This window comes from Xiphophorus maculatus, chromosome 1 (assembly GCF_002775205.1).
Source record: "Xiphophorus maculatus strain JP 163 A chromosome 1, X_maculatus-5.0-male, whole genome shotgun sequence".
Lineage (NCBI taxonomy): Eukaryota > Metazoa > Chordata > Actinopteri > Cyprinodontiformes > Poeciliidae > Xiphophorus > Xiphophorus maculatus.
Genome location: NC_036443.1, coordinates 16,356,683 through 16,373,378, shown reverse-complemented (window position 1 = coordinate 16,373,378; position 16,696 = coordinate 16,356,683). Strand labels below are relative to the sequence as shown.

Below are 16,696 nucleotides of genomic sequence, written 5' to 3'. Positions count from 1 at the left end.
TTCGGACATGAATAAAAATAGAAAATCAGTCTTTCATTATTTGAAATGTTATTTATTTGTTAAAAAAACTTCTCCCTCTGAGGTTTTGACAGCTGCCAAACAATGCACTGTCTATTATAATTAATTGCTCTGATGATTATGAGTATTAGCACAGAGCCGTGTGGTAAAATCCCCATGTCTCTGCGGATTATCTCCTGGTCCTGTAGCAGTTGTCTCCATTTCAGCTGACTTAGTGAGCTGACTGAAGGAAATGTATGACAAATGAATTTGATTGGACTATTCTGAGCTTCTCTATTATAATGTTCACATGGCGGCGTGTGTGTGCGTGCGTGCTTGCTTATGCCACTCCGTGCGCGCACACAGCATGTTGCCCCAAGGCTGTCATGTGATCAGCAAAGCCTCTCTCAGAGAGAATTGACTATCTATTCTGTAACAGAAATGCACAGAGGTCTCCGATTGGCACACATTTAAATCCCTTTGTGAGTCACTGGGAGGCCATCAACTGTGGTGTACATCTTCGAGAGTGTGAGTACATGTGAGGGAAAGGTTGCATGTGGGTAAATGCCACCAATCCCAAGTGAATTAGGATGATTTTTGAGGGCTTCCAAGCAGCTCTGGGATGTCGCATGCATGTGAGTCGCTTGTTTGTTATCTCCCGGTCCACATGCTGACGTTTAACTGTGCTGCCAGGGAGCAGAACAGAAGAATAATCCCCTGGTTGGGTTATTCAGGTTATCTGAGATACAACAGTGTAACTTCGGTGAGAAAGAGAAGAACCTTGAAGCACAGTGAGAAGATCATCAAAAGGCAAAAAAAGTTAAAAAAAAAAGAAAAAGAAAAGAAAAGAGAGAGCAGTGAGGAGGGCGTTGAAAGTTCAAGAAATAGGGCAGCAAGGAGATGTGACATCATGGATATACACTCTTGGTCACAGTAACAGATTAGCTCACTGGGTGAAATGATGTATGACCACATGTGCACAATCACAGCCCTGTCTTCGGATCAATTGTTCTGTCACATGTGTGGGCAACCATACATCATCAGCTTGATTACATCTCAAACACATATGGAACTTCAGCCGTGCTTTGTACTGTGCTTTACAAACAGGAGTCTCTCCGGTGTGACTTCATGTCGGCTCCTGTCTGTCCGTTTCTCCTGTTCAACACAGGCAGTCGCGCTTTACAGCCCGGTTCGGCTTTGCTTCTTCAAATGAACTGCAGCGGCCAGAGTCTGGAGAAAGTCATTTGTTGTGAGTAAACTTCTTTGGGCAGCGAGGGTCATTTCAGCCAGTGGAAAACACACGCATGAAAACAAGGAGGCACTTCTGTTTGCATGGTGACAATCTGTCACTCTGCTCCTTATATGTTGGTTAGGCTGAGATCAGATTAATATGAACTTCTCACAGCTGACAGGGACTCGCTCATACAGATCACAGAAACATCTAAATAGGTCACAGACTTTAGGATTTTCCTTTAGTCCAACCAGTGGCAGTTTTTGATATGGGAAACAAGGCTATCTGCCCAGGGCAGCACATCCAGGGTGCCACATTGCAAAAGAAATGAGCCCCAAATTAATTTTCTATGATGATGAATATGGGCTCGTGATGCAGCCCATATTCATTTAGAACATAGAGGTTACTTTCATTGCTGTTGATTATTGCTTTACAGAATGTGTAGGTAACTTGCCAGATACTTTCATCCATCTTTTATTATTACTACGGTATACCAGATGCTATCGTGAAACCTAAAAATGAAATGAATGAATGAAAAGCTAATCTCATGAAAGTTTCATTGGTTTGCCAGATGCATCCGTAGAACATATGTTGAGTGTTTTATGCAAGTTACCTGGTACTGAATGAATCTTTCATTTAACTTATATATAACTCTTGTAACCTTGCAGGATGTTCGTAGAATTAACCAGATACTTTCATTAAACTGTCATGGACATCATCTAAGCACCTTAGGAAAATATCAATTTTAACGTAGGGCATTGAACTTGGTTGGTATAACATTAGAAACCAATTATTTTGTGCTAAATTTGAGATGTATTTAGCTGGGGGCTTTTTTTTTTTAGAAGTATGCATTCATACTTATTACATATTTAATTATTGTTGGAAGACAGGATTCTAAATTGGAACTATTTGGAAATGATAAAATCTTAATTCTCTACTTGAAAATGTGTTTTCTTAGCATTAGACCTCTTAAAGTTAGAACTTTCATCAAAAAACTATTGTATGGTTACATGAAAGCAAAAGCAATGAGTGCCATTGTGGCTAAAACGAGAAAACGTTTTTTTAAATTTTCTTTACACAAACAATAAAAAAACGAATTTAGAATTCATGAGAATTGTTTTTTGTATTTGGCTATAAGCATATCTGATCATTTACATAGTAAGAAGGCTCTTTATTGAGTGGGCGTGTGCTGATGTGTGTTGGGCAGCAAAAGGAGGTTCTTGCCCAGGGCAAGAACCCCCACTGTATCCAGCATCCAAACTCCTCGGGGCATTCCTGATGCACCTAAATTAGTTTGAGTGTGTGTGTGTGTGTGTTTGTTTGTATTGTGTTTCGACTTTAGCCCATGCCTCTTTCTGTCTGACTACCAGGATACACTGACAGATGATGAATAATATCATGTATCCCACACGTCCTTGCGCAGCCCATCTGGCTCTAGTCACATTAGTGTACAGTATCGTTTAGGGCTTGCTGCATACGCCTTGCTTCTATGGACACACGTTTCCACATCAGTCCGCTAGGGGGCGGTGCACCACTATAACATCTTACAGCAAACGCTCCACATCTTCCAGGCAGGACAAACAGGAGCGCATCAGCAGTCTGCGTGACGCCCCGACACAATCGCACCTCTGTCCCGCCACCGGCTGCGGTCTCCTCACTTTCTTCTCGAGGAATAAAAAGAAAATTCCCCACGCCAAATAAAAGCCCAGTTAGGGCGTTTCCATCATATTAACATGGCTTAGGGAACTTTCTTGTGTAAAAGAGGAGAGGAGAAACGGAACTTTCAGGGATCCTTCTTTCAGCAGCGGATCGGTCGCAGAGGGCAGCAGTCTTGGTTTCAAGACAGGAGGGTCAGAGCTTCCTGTCTATTCACCTTATCTCCGCATATTCCGACGCGTGGATGGTATGGTGTAACTTTCCTGCTCTGTGCCAGAAAGGAGCCGCTTCACGGTGTAAGCGCGGAGGGCATGCGAGAATCTCCTGCGTCTCGGATAGTGGAGTGGCTATGAGGAAAGAGGTTCACCTGCTGGGTTAACAGAACAGGACCACACCGCACCAACAGGTATGGATTTCTGGGTAACCTCCGCACTTCACCGAGGGAGGGAAGGGGATGTGTTTTATGCGCTTTTTATTTACTGCCTGGAAAGTGAGCGTGATAAAAGTCATGAACGCCGCACATCTGCTCTGCATGAATACAAACTGCATTACAGCTTTCCAGTTTAAGTCTATTAAGTCTACCAATGGAACGGATTGCATCTTATTCTGGCCGTGTTAGGGGACTATAAATGGAGGGGATTTTATGGAAGAGTTGCTGGGGGGAAAAAATGGGGGTGCGGGGTAAGCATTCTACTGCCCTGGAATCAGCTTCATTTAGGCGGTGGTGATTTTACAGAGAAGACAAATGATTGCGGTTGCTTCAGGTGTTGCGCCTGTCGGAAGCTCCCCTCGCTCTTTCTTCCCCACTCAGACGCACGCGCGCACACAAATGAGCGCACGTGCACTCACTCTCATTGCCACGCAGGTGAGGTAGCTGTATGGCGTCTGCGGGCACGTGTTATGTATTTGTTGGCAGAGCCGGCCTGCCTCGGTTCTTTATCACTTTAGTTGATTTGTTCTACAGATATGAGCTGTATGAAAAGATGGGACTGGGTAGTCATGCATTTATTTGCACCGTCTTTCTTCGACACACTCCTATATCCAAACCTGAATCTGAAGCTCTTGAAACACGTTAACTTATAGATATTGAGTTACCATTCAATGTATTTAAGGATCTCTACTCTTGAACATTCTCACGTTTGGTCACAGTATAGCTAAACGTCAGTAACTTTATTTAGATTTGATGTAACAACCTTAGCTTTGACTGGGCCATTTTAACACATTTAAGACTTTGATCCAAATTATTCATCATTCTTTTTCTGGCTCTTAACTTTTTTCAGGACAGGACTGTCCTGCAATTATTTCCATCCATCTTTCCATCAACCATGACCAGCTTGCCCCCACAGCATGATGATGCCACTCCCATCATTCTGGGTGGGGATGTTGTGCAGTGCTAGTTTTTCTTTCAATACATAGAATTCTACCTAGAGCCTAAGTTCAGTTTTGCTCTCATCTGATTAGACTGTCTTCTTCCACATGTTTGATAGTGCACCCTGCAAACCTCGAGGCAAACTGCAAGTGGTACCTTTGTGTCTAGAATTACTTTTTTTCTGCCACTTCTCCGTAAAGTACAGGGTTGTGAAGTGCATGACTGAAACAGATATTCTTACATGATAGATCTCTGGAACACCTAAAGTTGAGGCGTGTACAAGACCAGAATTTTTTTCCTTTACTTGAGGTGGTGAGAACAATAATTTCATTTCCCAATGATGTTTCCTGTGCAAACATCATTGGGACCTGTGACTCTAGCACACGTCAGTGTAGTAAGCACGCCCACTTTACATTTCTTACCCGTCACAGTGTACCTGATGGGCATCACATTAGAAAAAAGCTCTGTTGGGATGTCCAGAAGAAGCTGCAAGAACTATCAAACCACAGCTGTCAGAAAAGAATGATGTCATTTTTGTTCTTGCAGCCTTGGCAAAGAGAAGAACCACAAGGTTAGCAGCCTAGTGGCTCACCCAATAAGAGAAGGTGTACAATCTTTTTTTTTTGTAAGTTTGCAGGTGTGCCACTTTTTTCAGTTATGGATTGAACATCGGTTTGTGAGACTGTTTGATGCTTAGGAGAGAGTTTTACAATATAATTTAAAATTTCCACAACTTTATCTCTGAGCTCTCTGGTGTATAGCTTGGTCTTTATGATGCTGCTTGTTCACAAACATGTCAAATCCTCACAGAATAATTTTATTGTGGAACTAAATTACACACATCTGAAATCTGTTTAGAACTTAGGTTAGTTCTGAAGGCAATTGAATTGATATAGGGATATCAGATTAAATGGGGCTAATTACAAATACATGGTAGACATTAGATTTTGATGTGCCATTTCATGATTATGCAACATTTTGTGAATTTATTGAAAAAAAACAAACTTTGTGGTTGTAATGTGTCAAGATGCAGAAAAATTCAAGTGGCAAGAATGCCTTTGTAAGGCATAGAATATGAGAATTTACACTGTGTAACATCCTTCTTGTTATTTTCAGCTCAGGCCACAAAAGCAAGGGCATCTGTGCTTTGATGCCGCTACTTGAACAAAACTGTATATAATCTTTGGACATGCTTTTCAGACTTGACTGACAGGAAGGAAACGCAGTAGGGAGGTGGCAAGCGGAACAGCTGCAAAGATTGGATTGGATTTCTGGGTGTTTATGGAGAGATACTCAAATGCATTATAGAAAAGAAATATGTGGCCACTCACTGGTAGCTTTCAGAAATGGCTCAAATGTATTTTTAATGCAGCCACAGAACAAAATAAATCACAATACACTGTTAGTGTCACAAGCTTATTCAATAAACAGTTTCTGGTTTTGTGCTCGCATTATTAATCACAGGCAGACAAATGCTGCAATGAGAAAAGGTAGAGGTTGAAAAGGGAGCAAATATATTGGGAAACAAGATTAAAAACAAGATTGTAGGGGGGAAAACTGATTGAATTTTTTCAAGTAATATTTGTGGATTATTTTTAATTTACTTTAGCTGCAAAGGTTTGGAAATGTGTTGTTATTAAGAACATATTTGGGAAGAACACTAGGCACTGAGTCACATTGAATAAATGGTTTATAATAAGTATTAATGACATGAATGTCATCAGCTAATAGTGACAGAAAAGTTCACTTGTGTTCATTTAGCTTCTGGGGAACTCTTATCAGATATTGATAAAGTATGACAAGTTGCAAACTTGATGAGGCCAGAGTTTAAGAAATTACATTAAATGTACAAAAGACTTGCCTTAGCCATGCTTTTATTACCATTAGGCTTGCCTAACACTGATTTGCTGTTGCTCTTTCATCAGAAAATCCAACTGCTTTTGGATTTTATCAGGCATTCTTGGTAAACACCAATCAGTTTTGGTACTTACCAAGCACATTATAAGCACATATGAGCACCCTCCTCTGGGTAAAAATGGCAATTGCCTGTAACTGATATGTTCTTAATCAGAATGTATTTGTGAGTAATGTCCATCTGTGAAAGATTGGTACAAATACCATTATTATTACATATCCTTGTTGTTAGCTATCATATTTCACAGACAGATTATGTTCTGGATTGTGTGTTATTTACTTGCCAGCCTTGGAGCATATTTACCTTGAAATCACCAAAGTGTTTATTAAAATTCTATGTTTACTTAGACAAATCTGAAATACTTTTCACCTCTAACTTAACAGTAAAATAGAAGGCATCACTGAATGCCGTGTGGGATTGGACTGGAAGTGGGTGACTTACAGTAGCATATCTGTTTATTTGCATAGAGAGTGGGGAAGTAGCTCCGATCTCATGTGGTCACTGGAGAAGCACGTGGAGATGCATTTCAGTGCCAGGTGTAAAGTGACCCACTCGGATCTGTCCACTTATGACCATTCAAGACAAATATAAAACTAGATTTGAACAGGATCTGCAACATTGCTAAAAACAAGCTCTTTCAAATCTTACGTTTTTGTTAAGGTAGGGTGACCAGACGTCCTCTTTTTCCCGGACATGTCCTACTTTTCAGACCTAAAAAGATGTCCGGGGGGAATTTAAAAATCGTCCGGGATTTCGGTCAACTGCCTCAAAACACATTACATAGCTTACAGTGCATTGTAGGGCACTGCGCACGGCGCTGCGTGTCACGTAATCCCTGAGCCGCGTCAGTGCGGGCGCCCCCCACGCCCCGCTCCAAGGTGTTCTGGGTTCACCAATCTCACGGGCTGAGATTGGGCACTGGAAAAATCCTGGCTGTTTTCATTTTTCTAGCCATTCAATTGAAAATTTGTAGTGAAAGCATAGTTTGTCTCATGAAGTTACTTTATCGGCTGCACTTAACAAAACGAGTGTTATCCACTATAGGCTCTGTATATGAAGATAAATTTATACCCTGTATTTTTGAGATTTTGATGTAATTACAGTGTTACAAGAGTCTGCAAGTGTTGGTTGGGAAAATACAAAAAGCACTGAAGAATCCTTCACTACTGGTAACCTGTTTTTTTGGTAGGACTTTAAGTACTGGGAAAAAAGAGAAACACTGACAGAGTGACAGACAAGACACAAATGTTTTTTTTAAGTACTGTACAATCACAATGACTGCTAGTGATGATAATGATAGTAACTGCTAATGAGTTAGCATCTGCTTGCAAGCTTCTTAACACTGATAAACACTAAAAGCTGCTTCACAGTTTTTAATGAGTCTGGACATTATTTATTCATTGCGTCCTTAATACTGGGATTGATAAAATCTTTGATGGATTAATCCAAACTGAACAGAGATTTTAAAAAGTATGTTTTGAGATTTTTGTAGCCTTAATTCTGTTTTAAAAACAGAATATTTCAAATAATAATTAGTAATTTATTATGAGTAATAATTTAGAGTCAGGACCACCTTAGAACCAGAAAAGCATAGAAACTGAAAAGCATGGCTTTGTCAAACCTGGATTTAGTTATTCCATTCAGATAACAGATTCGTTAAGACACAGTTAGCAATCTATATGTTTTTTCTTTGTCCAAACAAGCAAACAAACAAACAAAAAACGTTACATATTTGTTAGTTTTCTTTCTTTTTAAAAATGTTGTCTTGTAAACCCAAAGTCGTGTAATATATTATTTTTTGAGTTGGATATATCATTATCATTCCTCTCCTTTGGTTCAAAATCTTCGTATGGACATTTGAAAAGAAGTTGTTTACACACTGCTTATGCATTCTGCATGAAGCTTTAAGAAATATATTAACAAAATGATGTGGTATTTAATCTTTTGAAAGATATTGATATATGTATTTCACTGCATTATATCTTTCTGTGTACCTTTAACTCTCTCTCTCTCTCTCTCTCTCTCTCACACACACACACACACGCACAGATACAACTCCCTTTGCAGCATTTCCCCCGCTCTTTCCTTTATCCATCTTTTCTTCCAATAAGCCTTTTGGGCCTTAAGAGTAATGTCAAGGCTCCACTGCAAAGAAAGACAACAAAAAAAGGGGAATATATTAAAAGAGAAGACAGCGTGAAAAAGACCAAACAGAAGTAGATAACTGTAGCCTGGCGATTGCTTTCCTACGCAATTCCACTCTGTTCTCATCTCCTTTCAGTGCTCTGTCTGGGACAACCAGAGCTCAGTTTCTATGGTTGAATTTCAACCGGGTGAATCAGCAAAGAGAAGGAGGAGTTGTGAACCAAGATGTTGATTTTCTGCACTGTTTTAGAATTGTAGTCTGCCGTGGCAGTAGTTTGGCAATTGCAGCAAAGGAAGCAAACATGTTTGTCACTCTTCCAAATATTGAGCACTTAAAATAGAAAGTCAGAATAGGAAGAATGCTTAAGTTGTTTGATTGCTAGCTAAGAGGTTGTGGCTCTATTCCCCACGTTGTTTTCAGCGCACACAATTTTTGGTAGGCGTTAAAGCGTCGAACTGTCGCATTACAAACTTCCTGGCCAAATTTTGGGTAACATGTAACACTTTAACACAGTCCACGCCTCCAGGAAGCAATCATTTCTCTACAGCCGATAGCAAAGTATACAACAAGGGGCTGGTTTTTACCAGGCTACAATAACTGCACCTTGTGTCCTATAAAAAGAGACATTTCTCTATGGCCACCTAAATATATTAACCTCTGCTTAATTAAAAGAGAAATGGAGTTGAGTGAAAATGAAACAGAAATGAAAGACCTTGACATAATGGAAAAGAAGCAGACAAGCAAGTCCACAAGGGATAAAGAGAAAGAAATAAAAAGCATGTCCCATAAAAGGTTGCGCTGTATTTCATTGGCCATCACCAGAAGCTGTTTGTGGTCAGTTGAGGCCCATCAGAGACGAGTAGCCACTCTAAATGTGTGTAACCCACGTAAAGAAATTGTTTCTGGGAGATTGGACCCCGTAAATTCATTCTTAGCCCCCAGCCTTGTTCTTATCCCTCCTCCCAAAGGTGACTTATAACATCCAAACAGCGATATATCGTTACATCCTTGCCTCGCTAAAACTACAAAGGCACTCACACACATGTACTTGCTCAGACATGCTTGCTCTTGCACCCAATACTTCCATCAGGCAATACACTTTTGCACAATAAAATGCACTCTTTTGCTTTGCTCCAGAATGGCTTGTGTGGATCAGTAACAGTGACAGCTGCAACAGCATCAGTGCCTGCTGTGGAACAGGACATCAGAAGAGAGAAACAGCATCAGATGCTGCGCTTACAACTCTAGGATTACCTTAGCCTGAACAAACTCCATTACTGCATCTATTACCCAGGTACACAGACTGGGGGGAAAAAGCACTTTGCAGATCTAATGTTTATCCAGCACCTCTAAGCCCCACGCCGCTTCCCTTGACTAGCGCAGCAATGACGGAGAGGAGACCAGAATAGAGAGCAAGAGCATCATTGAGAAATATTGAGCTTTAATTTAACACAATGCAGTGTTTTTAATGACAATCTTTGTAGGCTCTAGGATTCTTCGATGTAAAAGCAATTAAACAGCAAAGAATGCAAGACAAATATGCACTTATAAAGATATATAATTTCCTTTGGGAATAATTACGTATTTCTGAATTGAATTAAAGATGTAGAGCGAAATATAAATCATTGACATTTAAATCTGAATTCAAATTTTTTTTTATATATGCTTTTTTTCTACATGAAGAGTCTCCAGATTTACAAAGCCAGCATCTCTTCTGAATAGAACATACTTTCTTGGAAACCTTTAGTGTAGTCCAGACTCCGGTAACCTTAACATTAACCTTCCCCACTTACTCTGTCTCCACTGGTTAGTTTGGCACATATCAAGCAAAGAATGAGAAGCTGCCTCTTATGACCACTCAGGTGACCATTCACAACAGAGTGGGTCATCATCAGAGACTGAGCATAAGCAAACTAAAATGTTAGCTTTACATAGAGAGTCCACTGCTAAAAATGTTTCTGTAATGCTTAAAGCCTGAAATACACCAGTCCTGGTCAGAAACAATCCATCAGAGGCAGGAGGAAGGTTTTAGCGCTGTCTATTATGCTCATGCATTCGCTGCTAAATTTACTAATGGTGGAGAAACAACTTACCGCTAATTGAAAAACTGTTTTTCCACCATCATTGGTTGCCATGCTAACTAGCCTTTGGATTCATGGCAGGTTCTGCAATAGGGAAGAGCCTGTAGTGTAGCAGAGTACAATGGGATGGGTATAGCAAGGTATACACAAGCATGACTGACACCACTAAGACCCTCCTCCTACCTCTGATTGATTATTGCTGACCAAACTGTGTATTTTTGTAATTAACGCTGGCAGCACTGGGAGAAGGCAGAGGACCTTGATTTTTTTTTCCACAGATTATTTGTCTCATACTGATAGTTTTAACAAATATGAAAAAAAAACATATATATTTTCAAAACGTTGCATATTGCAGTTTTAAATGTTCAAGTTTTGACATTCTGCCGGAGAGGGATTGCTATTTGTTAATACACATTTAACAGGCATTTTTATTAAGTATGCCACGCTAGCACCAGATAGTTTTGCCTTCAAAATTGCCATTATTTTTTTTTGTGGTGCAGACTTAAGATTTATGACCATTATGTTGACATAATAGCATCCCTCAGCAGGTCCATATTTCTCAGCTGTATACCCCCGAAGCAAATGTCCTGTTCCACAACATCCTAAATATCTGAAACTGTATTGAGATCTGGTGGACCTGGAGGCCTTAGGGGTACGGTGAACTCATTGTCAACCACTAACCAGTCTGACATGACTTGAACTTTGTAATATGGTGCATTATTCTGCTGTAAGTATCCATTGCAACATGAAAAAACTGTGGTCATAAACTCATGGAAACAGCAAGCAACAATACTCAAGTAAGCTGTGTGCCAATTAAGGAATGCACATCTGGTACTAAAGGGCCCAGAGTGTTGAGAAAGTATCCCCAACACCATTACTCCACCATCAGCAGCCTGAACTATGGATGCCTTTCTTTTTTTAAAAGCATCTAATGATGGAGGATAAATGTTTCTCTTTCTGGAATCTATCTGGTATACATTAATATACTTTAGAATATTGAAAACCCAGTCTTGTTCTTTAAGTGGCTGAAGTATAGTGGTGCATTTGTTGAGTGCAAGTGTTGTGAGGCCTGTGTGTTTGAGCTGCACACATTACAATGCTGAATGTCTTGTGGCTACAATAGAAGTGGCTATGTAGAAGGTTAATAAGGGAGAAAAAGGGCTGTAATTTAGTGCGAGCAGAAAAGCTGTAAGACTGTGTTTATGTTTGTTTAAGTCTGAGGTGAGTGATGAACTGCCTCATGTCTGAGCTGAACATCATCCATCACCCTTGTTAGTAACTCAGGGGTCCTGTCATTACATGTTTCCCTTCATTTACACTGCTAATAGCCATCTCTCCTGGCCAAACTCTGCACTGTCTGTCTCACTCTCAAACCCTCCTCCAATTTCCCCCTCTCTCTCCTAAAAAGTTTACTTTTCTTCATCCAAGCGAATGCATCACTGAGTCCATTAGTGAAAAATTCAAGAATTAATACAGGTTCAGCATTACTTTCTGCTACTTATTCCACCTATTACATTCAGTTTGGTGCAAAACCAAGGCATTTGTAAGCTTTGTTTAGAAGGTTAATAGCACAGCACTGACTTATTTATGATCAAGTTACCATGTAACGAATGTGTGGTTTTTGGAGGATGTCAATAAGCCTTCAATTTGAAAGAAACAGACTTTGACTAACACTTGGAATGGCCAGTTAGGGGAGCTCCACTGGGCAAATCTTCAGATTTTGTCATTCATAAACAATATGTTCACATGCTTGACAAGGCCACATTTTGCATTGTTAATTGTGATGGTAATTTGTCTGTCTGAAAATAAACTGCAAAGAATAAACTCAAATGAGACTGTCCTACTACCCACTTTATAGCAACTGTGTATTTTTCAAGAAAATAAATCTGAAGAAATTTCCAGGTGATCTGCATGGCACAGTAGGACTGCTGATGCAGGTACACAAAAACATGTTAAATCTTTAAAGAAAGCATTTGAAGACATTTAAGAATTTTTCGTTTTGCTTTGTGTGTGTGTGTTTTTTTTTTTTGTTTTTCCTTTTCTGTAATGATTTCAGTGGTATTTGTCTTCGCAAGGATGTGTTTGCTTTAATGCCAGGGCTCAGTGACAGACTACTGGCCACATTCCAGAAACGGCAGTGAATGCAGGTAGGTAAATTCACGATGTTCAGGTGAGCTATCATTGCTATTACAGCAGCCCACTTGCCGTGACATATTGTGGCTTATTAGGAAAGCAATTCGATTTGTAGATTTTGGCGTGGCCATAGGTTTTGCTAATGACTCAGCAGTGACAGGACTCTCTGCCAGTTTGTCAGCTGAGAGGTGGTCCTGCTTTCTGCAGCCGTCATAAACAAAGCAATGCAGGCACTGTATCTTTGGCAGTGTCAGTTCTGACTCATTATGGCTAATTGCAAAGAAGAGCTGTTAACCAGGAGTCAGAGCTATGTCACACATGAATCAATTGCGCTGCTTTCTTCATCATTAACCAGGCATCAGTCACTGTGGCCGGTAGGCCTTCAATTTAGGGGCTCACTGTTTTTTTGTTTTTATGTCTCTGTGTGTATGCTGTCTACACTTTTATTAAGAGTGAAGGGAACTCTCTGGGGTCATCTTAAGAAGCAGAGGAAGTCACACTTGAGCCCAAAATTATTCAAACATTTCAAATTCAGATTTAATTTCATATTTGAATATAAACAAACCAAAAGGTTTGTTTTTCATAGGAGCTAACAGAAGCATCTCTCAATAGATAATAAAGCAATGTGAAAATATTCTAAATTTTATTTTAATTAATAATAATTCCTGTTTTTATTTATGGCCTTCTCAGTAATCAGTGGACAAAGCCTTCTTATAATTGCTGACCAGCATTTTGTGTGTTTCTAATGACATTTTGATTATTTGTTTTAGATGAGCTTGAAGCATTTCAGGTTGGAAGACTTTCTCTCCCATAATCCAAATGTTTAGCTCCTTTCATAGATATTCTATCAGATGCATGTTGGGAAAGTGTGGGCTGCTCTGAAATGTTAATATTCTTCCAGTCAGAAGAAACACGCTGATAATGCTAAAAGATAACTTATAACCTAAATCTGCCAGGACTATGAATAATAATGGGCATAATTGTATGTTCATTATTAAAAATACATTGATCAGAACTTATGTGGCTGATCGGTGAAGTTTTGACCTATATTCAGACTATAATATAAGAATAAGATAAGACAGACAGAGAGAGACTATTTTATTAAAACAGAGACATAAATTGCTAAAGCAGCTAATTCCATGGAGACTTACTATTTTCTTACAGATCATTTATAAGGAACTCCTTGCTAGTATCAAGTTGGTCCTCCTTCTTGACTGCATAAGTCTTTTAATTCTTAATGGCAGGAATTCAATAAGGGATCAAAACATTCATCAGTGAAGTTGGTCCATATTGACATGATAGCATCAGGCAGCTACTGTATATCTTTCAGCTGTGCATCGTTGATGGAGATCTAAGGTTCTACAAAACGTTCTCTGTTGGAGTTAGATCTGGTGACTTTTGAAGAACATGTAAGTAATTGAAATGTTTAATAAACCAGTTTGAGATAAACCAGAATTTAGTGGGTTGGTGCATGGTTCTGATGGAAGAAGCCATTGGAAAATAGTTACACGATAATTACCTGACAAGCTTTTTGTGTTAATGAATAATAATAATAATAATAATAATAAGAAGAAGAAGAAGAATAAATGTTATTTATAATGATAAAGAACTGATTGTTCACGTTCCAAACAACCACTTACCATCCAGGTCCAATCAAGTTGAAAATATCCTTATTCTGGTCACCAGCCAGTTTTCCAGCTCATTTCTAGTTACCAGTGACGCAGACAACATTGAGTACAAAGATTGTTGTAAAATCTCTCACTCACCCTCTCTGTCCTATCTTTCTTTATTAATTTTCCCTTTTTGTGCTTGGTTGTAGCCCAGGGCCTGTTCTACTGGTTGGCTGTGTTTATCTGTGTATACCCTTTTATCTTGTAGTCTTTGATTATTTTCTTACAAGTGGAACCACCAGCTATTTTATAGCTGCCTCATTAGGTTGTCAGGCAAGCCCGCAGTGCCTGCAATTATATCTAATTATGCAATTATGAATCCAATATAAAGTGTTATATATACTGTAGTTGGGTATATTTGAGCTCAAACACACGCCGCAGTAATTATTGCAGTTTGATGGGTGGTTTTGTGCAGGGATAATAATACAGATAAAGGAGATGGTGGAGAAATGAACCAACACAGATTGTGTTACTTTTATACTCACATAGCAACAAGTGGAACCTATAAGACTTTCTGCATCATCACTAGCTGTATGGTTTTCAGAGTGTGGGAGATGGTTATTTTTATATTGTGTACATTTTGAACACAATGAAAAAGACTTTGCATAAACTGATAAAAAAAAGTTGTCTCTTAATTTCTTTCCCTCTTTCAAGATTTACATGTACCTAACCAAACTCTACAGGAAAGAACTTTATGACACAATTTTTTTGTTGTTGTTTTTGTTTTAGAACACTTTTATTTTATAAAGAATATATTCAGACCTTACCAGTGCAGTTTTTAAAAGCTTGTGTAGCTCTTAGGCCTTTACTCAAAAGTAGCTGAACAGGAACATGGGTATATAGAGAAGGAGAGGACAGGCAGTAAATGGCCCGGGGCGCGAACCGGGGACAATGGCACTGAGCAGACGTCCAGCCATTGGGCATTTTAGCAATGCTTTCTGGTTCCTTCAGCGTCTGAACAATTTTCACTAACAAATTGTTAGTGTCTTGTCTGTCGCTTTGTCGACATGTATTTGTTCTAGTTGAAACCCAAATGCTGGCAAATAAATGATTTAAGAATAGTTGGGACATTTTCTATTCCAAGCCATACTGACTGCAACTGGCTGCTACTTGTAACATAGCTGTCACCTGAATGACAAATATTATGATGTTTTAATGTGTTTATGTTTTGTATCCTTTATTTAACCCAGTAAAACATGTCTTTAAAATTTAAAATCCATTTAAGATAGACCTGACAACAGGTAGATGTGATTTTTTTTGTTTGTTGCGAAAATAATTTTAAAAAACAATATTTGTAATATTAGGGAGAGCATTTTTGCAAAGTATTTAGTTGTGGGACTAAACACATAAACACACAGAACCTTTGGATTTTTATTTGTAAAAGATCTCAATGTCTGATTCCTTCTACCTCACAATCGTGTCATATTTTGTTGGTCCACTGCAAAAAAAATTCCTCCAAAAATATATTGTCATGACAAAATGTGAGAGAGCATTAAAACATTTGTAAAGCACTTTATAAGCATGTGTATATCAGAGACGTTCTGTAATGAAGTAAATTTAAGCTTTAGTCATTAATGATTCAGTCTGACGAGAAAGAGGAAACACCTTGTTAAAGGGAGCTGAGGGATACCTCTTCTAATCTCTATAAGTTCAGCCTTCCAGCACAGCTTTTCTGTTTTTCCACCAAACATGTTTTACACCAGCACCTCAAATAGATGAGATAAAAAAAAAAAAAAATCTTGTTGGAAAAGGAATATGAGCTACTGTCGGTGATGCTTCAGTGTGTCATGTTCCTCCACAGATGCTATTGAGAAAAGCCAGCAAGGCTGTAGGACAACCTGCGTGTCAGGGTGTGTGTGTGTGTGTGTGTGTCTCACACACACACACACACACACACACTCTCTGTGTGTGAGAGAGAGAGATAGGGATGACAGTAATACAAGCACTATCCGACACCCTCCTCCCAGGGATCACATCCTAAAAGCAGCTTCTCTTACTAATCCCATCCTAATGTGTCCAATATTATGAAACTGCCATTAGCTGCAGCACTCTGAGGCCTCATACATTAGGCAAAAATCAATGTTTTGCACGTGTGCAAGAAAATACCTGTTCCTTGAGCTGATTTGAAGCCTTAATGTTTTAAATATTTAAATAAATAACTGATCTAAATAAAACTACCCAATGCTGATTTTATGGACATATTTGAAAGCTTCAGTGCTAGTCAATTGCAGAAGAAGACATTTGGAGGAAAGAAAATGATGATATATTACATAAGTTAGAAGCTTAGCTGGACATCAGGGCTGTGGAGTGTGTGTCCAAGGAAAATACATTTTAGTCAATTAACAGAGAGAAGAAAAATACATCTATTCCACTAAAACACCACAACTTATTTGTGTAATACAAATTCAAAATTATTTTGAACATGGAAAAAAGTGAATATCTAACATTTGCACTACAATAAGTAGTACTGCACAATACATTCAATCTCAGCTGTCTTA

At 39.0% G+C, this 16,696-nt stretch overlaps 1 protein-coding gene across 1 annotated transcript in view; it reads left to right on the top strand.

Annotated features, from left to right (window-relative positions):
* Positions 1-2,811: 2,811 nt before the first annotated feature.
* The window catches only part of LOC102228911 (protein FAM19A2-like), an 88,432-nt gene continuing 74,547 nt past the window's right edge, over positions 2,812-16,696 (top strand). Inside the window, exon 1 of the mRNA XM_005808634.2 lies at positions 2,812-3,290. The gene's annotated coding sequence lies outside the window, so the exon portion shown is untranslated. The remainder of the gene's footprint in view (positions 3,291-16,696) is intronic.